The sequence below is a fragment of the Zootoca vivipara genome, chromosome 8 (assembly GCF_963506605.1).
Source record: "Zootoca vivipara chromosome 8, rZooViv1.1, whole genome shotgun sequence".
Classification (NCBI taxonomy): domain Eukaryota; kingdom Metazoa; phylum Chordata; class Lepidosauria; order Squamata; family Lacertidae; genus Zootoca; species Zootoca vivipara.
The window spans coordinates 52,148,755-52,154,754 of NC_083283.1; positions in this window are offsets into that span (position 1 = coordinate 52,148,755).

The window sequence follows — 6,000 nt, forward strand, 5'->3', positions numbered from 1 at the left end:
ATGATACTAAGGAAAATATATAACAATATGTACCGTGGTTGTGGTTATCCAAAGATGCTGAAAAATCAAGGAGAATCAACAGAGTCATGCTCTGCTGGTGTTCTCCTGACACAGGTCATCTTACAGGGAAACCAAGGCACTTTCTGTGCCAATACTGGGCTTGAATCGTGATTTAAGTGGATCTAGAATATCAGACTTCTCCAAAGGCATGTGGCCTCTACAGAATCTCCAATTGTTTGGGAGAAACTTACAGATTAAGTTACACCACAAGTGCACATGTGTATGCTCTTCTGTACATGTGTGTCACCTCTAAGGGAAAGGGCAAAATCTGTAGAAGTGGCTGTCCCAGATCTGCAATTCAACTATTAAGTGTGTCCTTCAGAAACATGGAATCCTTTGCTGAGACAAATAAGTTTACAAGTAAAGCAGTTAAATGTGTACTTTTAGTGGACAGATGACAGGAACCTCAAGCATACATGTCTACTGTGTGTTTTGAGATATTTACAAATGCTGTTTTCTGTTTCACATTTTACATTGTACACTTGAAAGACTGTGCATATACATTAGTATTTTGGTTTGCAAATAAGCACAGTACAGTGCAAATCTACCTTGAGTGTGGTATGAGGATATGTAAAACGTAGGCATTTCTTTAAAGTAACACAAAGGAGAGGGTATAACTGCCCCCCTCCCATTTGTGATATTTATTCTCTGTAAAGTGATAGGGATTTACTCATACCTTGCACAAGTGAGGGCAAGGAGATGTTAGTAAAGCTTAGTGGTAGACAAGGGCAACCAGAAAAATGTTTTTTACTGGCTTAATGCCATTGTATTAAAAGAAATGTATTGTGGTATTAGTTTTGATAAATCCTGGCCAATAGGAATTTCTTTTCCATTTAGTGTGGAGTGGCTTTGCTGGAAATAAGCCTGTTGGCCGGCCCCCAGAGCTGTGCAGATGAGAAAAAGATGCAGGAAATTCTCTTGTTTACTCATGTCTGTAACACTGAGAAGCAAGAACAGCTCCTCAAACCCACAGGGTAAGGGGTGTTTGTCTCTTTATATCTCTTTTTTAAAAAACTGATGTTGTCAGTTGTTTGCGACAGAAATGAAGAGAAGATAGGAGAGTGATGCAAGTGAGGGAGAAGATTTTGAATGTATTATTAAACTGGACTAAACTAGATTTCATCTCCCATTTGTTTCAGCTCTCTTGGTAATAACTTTTATGGCATTATATTAAATTATTTCTAATGTTTAAAATTTGAAGCATGCTCATTTACTCTCAGTGTTACTCTTATTTACTCTTATGCCTGGCAAAACTTTCATCCCTTTTATGTTTTAGGTATTAAGTACTTAATGTTTATGCTCATTTCTAAAGTTTTGTGTTTTAGACCTTTTTTTTAGACCAAGCAACAGCAACCTATTATGCTATAAATGTATATATATAACAAAATATGTCACGCAGTTCTTTTTCCCCTCCGTTAAGTAGAAAAAAGTGTTAGCATCTAGGATAGCTTATGATATTCAGTGAATATTGCTCATATTCTGTTCTCTTTAGACTCTGGCACTTTGTTAGGACACCGTGCAGGCAGGGTGGTTTTAGCTTAAAATGTGCAGCATGTAATACTAAAAATCCTGATCTTTTGAAAAATTACTATAGGCATACTGTTTCTGTGTTTTTAAAAATTGTTTCCTTTTTTAAAAAGGCTGGTTTCAGCAATTCAAAACAACAAAAACAAACAAAACAAAACAACAACACCCTCACTTGACTGTGAGTAGAAAGGGTCGCTGTTTGCTTTTGGATCTTTGGGAATAAGCTGTTGGCACCAGTAGGCAAATGATAACTAGCAAAAGTTACCATTGGTGCTTCATAATAGAAATTTGGTTTACCTTGATATAGTAGGGCAGAATTGCAAAGCAGAGGCAAAGGCTGTTTCCTGAAAGTTTCAAATGTCCCTGCGGATGTAGTGCAACACAATTGAATTGATGCAATAACATGAACAGGGCTATTGTCCCGAACTGAATGAGAATACATCTGCTGGTGGCATCAGCAGAAATCTGACCAAGGAATTCCTTCAGTGACACTCTCCCACAATATGTTTCATTTCATCCATAAACCATTTGGGCCATTTTGCAAGTTCTTTCAGATTTTCAGAGGCAGCCATACTCTTGCCTCAGATCCTAGGTTGATAGATAATTTGTCATTTACATGCTTGTTGGGAAAATGCAGTGCTCAAATAACCCTGTCTCATAAATCCTGAACCCCCTCACTTGGAGAGAAGGGCAGGGGGGAGAGCAGCAGCCCAGTTTCAAAGATCTTACATTGCTTTTTAGGTTTTGCAAGCTTCCAGGAAAGAGGAGTTTCGCAATATTCTGGAACAGCTGTAGAGAACATGTCTCACATTCTCAGATTTAGTAAATAGATGCCATTATCATGTCCTCGGAGAACAGTAAAAGCCCCGGTGTTTGTCAAGTGATGATGAAATCTTTTTGATATGTAGGAAATAAATATATATTTATAGGGGAAGATCAGATCCAAAGCTTATGCCAAGACAAATATTGGAAGGCACTGCGGGGTCTGGAACGCAGCTGCACTCCCTTACTAGCAAATTACCATTTTGATAGGAGGATTTGACTGATTTTTCAGTGTTCACAGTGTGCTGTACAACCATATTAAGGGCAAAAATATATATAGTGGAAATGGATGCATATGGGGTCCCCCATAAGATGATGGCCATAACTTTCTCTAGAGGTTTCAGGGCACTTGATACCAGATCACTGCTGCAGAGTTCTTTTGTCTACAGATGATACTGTAGTACACTGACGTGCTGTTTTTCTTGGAAGATTGGTTGGGACAGAGGCTGCCTGGCTCACTGGTCGCTCTTTTTTTTTTCTTTTAAATTGGTTGCCTTTCCCCATACCATCTTGTGTTGGAGGGGGGCCTGGTAGGAAATTTAGTCCAAGATGATTCTTGATGCAGAAAACTTGAAGCTAGAACTGTGCCGGCAAATGGCGCTCCAGCCTATGATCTCCAGTAAGGATCCCATATCATTTATCAGAGTGTGTGGGCCAAATAACTGGGCGATTTGGGTGGGATCTTCTCTCCCCTTGTGAGTTGAAGCCAGGTGTCACTACCTACCTCGTGTCACATCAGGGCTCCCAAAAAGACCTCTTTTGCTTTGTTACTCTGACTTTTTCCATGTCTGTGTTTTCTTCTATCTGACGTTTCTCCAGCTCCCTGAGTTTTGCAAGAAGTGAGCTTTCTTGTCTGTGAAGCATTGAAGAGTTCTGGATTATTATTATTTTTTAAAAAAGATTTAGAAGCTTCATTTGAGGTATTTTTGCTTTGTTTTTGTTTTTAAAAGAAAAATCTATGTTGCCCTGCTCTAACCAAACAAACCTAGAGCTCTTCAGAACTCTGCAGGGAACACTTTTGCAGCCTCATGTTGTAAGGCATATCAGCAGACACACACAAGCACCAGAAAATCAGAACTGGCTGGTGGAACGGTAACTCAGAGATTCAGTTGCATATGTATTCTGCACTTCTGGTATCACAAACAACAGAAATGGTTTAGCACTGTAAAAATACTGAAGATGAATTTCCAGGGTGAGAAAAGGAAATTTAACCTGTATTGTATACATATCGAAATAATGAAATAACTCCCTTTTTTAGATATGAAGCCCAAGCAGTTGTGTTTCACACATCTGTTTTACCCAGCACTTTTGATTTACTGCCAGGACTATTTCATCTCACTGTAAGCATATGACTCAGTACGTTTCCCTTTTCGGATAGAGCATATGATTTAAAATACAATACTTGACCTGCTAGTTACTTAACAGAGTGTCACTTCTTCATGGAATCACTTTCCCTTAACACATCAAATTATTTACTGATGACGAACCTGCCTTCTGCTAATCAGACTTGACACCATGTTGAGCGATGTATTTGAAAGTAAGGAAAGCTCACTGCATTTATATTAGAATTGGAGGTTGTAAAAAGTCCTCTTTGTGGAGAAAAAAGCCGTGTGGAGGAAAATGGTGTATGTTAGTGTCCAAGTTCAGTTTGGTTTTGATCTGTGGAAGAGTTTGTCGTAATTGGAGAAGATGTGAGGAACAGCACAACTACTTCCGATATCTGATTTGGACTGACTCTTATACGATTGTAGCCCATGGTACAGGCCTGGTTTTTGTATGGCAGTTTTTCTCTTGCTTTACCTTTGTTTAACCTTTAATCATTGCCGGTGATGTAAGAGAACAGTTATTTCTGAAATCTTTTGCTCGGCTAGCCTGTGATGAAAATGGATTTTTGCTGTGTGGTGCCAACTAAATGGCATTATCATTCCATATGCCTGGAATGGGTCACCTGGAAAAGTATAATGGAGGAAAAGCAGATGTGTGTTTCAGACGAATTTTCCCCCCACACTGAATATGAGATGCTAAACAAACAAACAAACAAACAAAAATAGTATCGTGATCCAGTAATATAGAATAGGATCCAAAACAGTCATGAAATCTGGTTCCATATTTTGGGAAATTTTCATTGGATTCAGTGGACTCTTTCCCTAAATAAGTGTTCATAGGATTGCAGTTTTAGTTCTACAACTCTGTGCTTAGAACTTGGGTTGGATAGAAAGTGAAGCTTGAAGAGTTAGTTAGCTTAGTTTTTCTCTGAGTAAACCCACTGAAATGGATACCTTTAGGTTCATTAATTCCAATGAGTCTGCTCTCTATTAAACCTTAGTTTCTTTGCATACAAGTCATTGTCCCAAGTGGAGAGGGAATAACTCTAGGCAAGTGATATCTAGCTTGGAGCCTCATTTCACAAACCTAATGATATGCAGATTGATTCTATATTAGATTTGTAATAGAATGAGAATTTTCAAGTCCTAGTGGCTTACCAGATGTTCCTTTTAATGCTTACAGGTTTCAAATTTCAGATAATATCAGAATTAGTTTAATTCAATAACAAGTTGCTGGATGAACACGAGCCATTTACCTCCTGCCAGCTGTATATTCTCTCTAATTCACTTATAGTCACCTCCCCCTGAAAAAAATATTTTCTTCCTTTACTTTCTTGCCCTAAAAAAAAATATTAAACAAATGATGGGTGACAGCCGCCACTCCCCCCCCCCAAGTGGCTTCTTTCGAAAGCAGCTTGTGCATAATACATTCATATATAGACACTGTGGCATTCATATTTCAGAAAATTTCTGGACACTACCTGTTTTCAGAAGGATTCTGCCATGCAAATGTTTCCTTTTGAGAGTGTACTTTAGCCATTTTTTACAGGGAAGACAATGGAATAAATGGCCTATACTAGTTTCGTTAAAAATTCTGAATTGGGAATGTCCAACAATGGGATTTTTGATGTGCAAGGCCTGCTTAGCTACACCATTTTGCACATGTGGCAGCAGTACATGAGGAAAACAACCATGGACAATCCAAGCTTGCACAACATTTCTCTATTATACGTCCTTCAAAGACCTCAAAGTGGCTGACAGGTGACTCCCAGGTGGTCTTTCATTGAGGCATCTGAAATGGTGAGACCAGCTTCAGCATGAGAATTGTGTCACGTACCTTGAAATCCCTTTACAGTATCTAATACCCTACCACAAGGAGGCTGGACCTTTTGCAGTCTGAGGGCCGCTTTCTCTCTCTCATGGAACTGTCTGGGAGGCCGTATACTAGTGATGGGCTGGGCAAGGGACAAAAGTAGATGGATCAGTAGGTGTGGCATTTGTACAGCTGGCCATATTCCAGCTGTGTAAAAGTCAGAGGTTCCTCCACCTACAGACACATATTTCTCCACTGAGGAAAGCAAGAGGTATGATCACAGTTCAAGGACACATTCCAGCCAAGCAGAAACACTTGTGATAGCAGAACAGGGCTGGTAAGGGGGGGGGGAGTTGCAGATAAGCATTGTGGCCTAAGGAGGTCACATGGTCCAGTGAGATTCCTGAGGGCCAGATACAGTGGTCTGGAGGGCTACTTTTGGCCCCAGGCCTG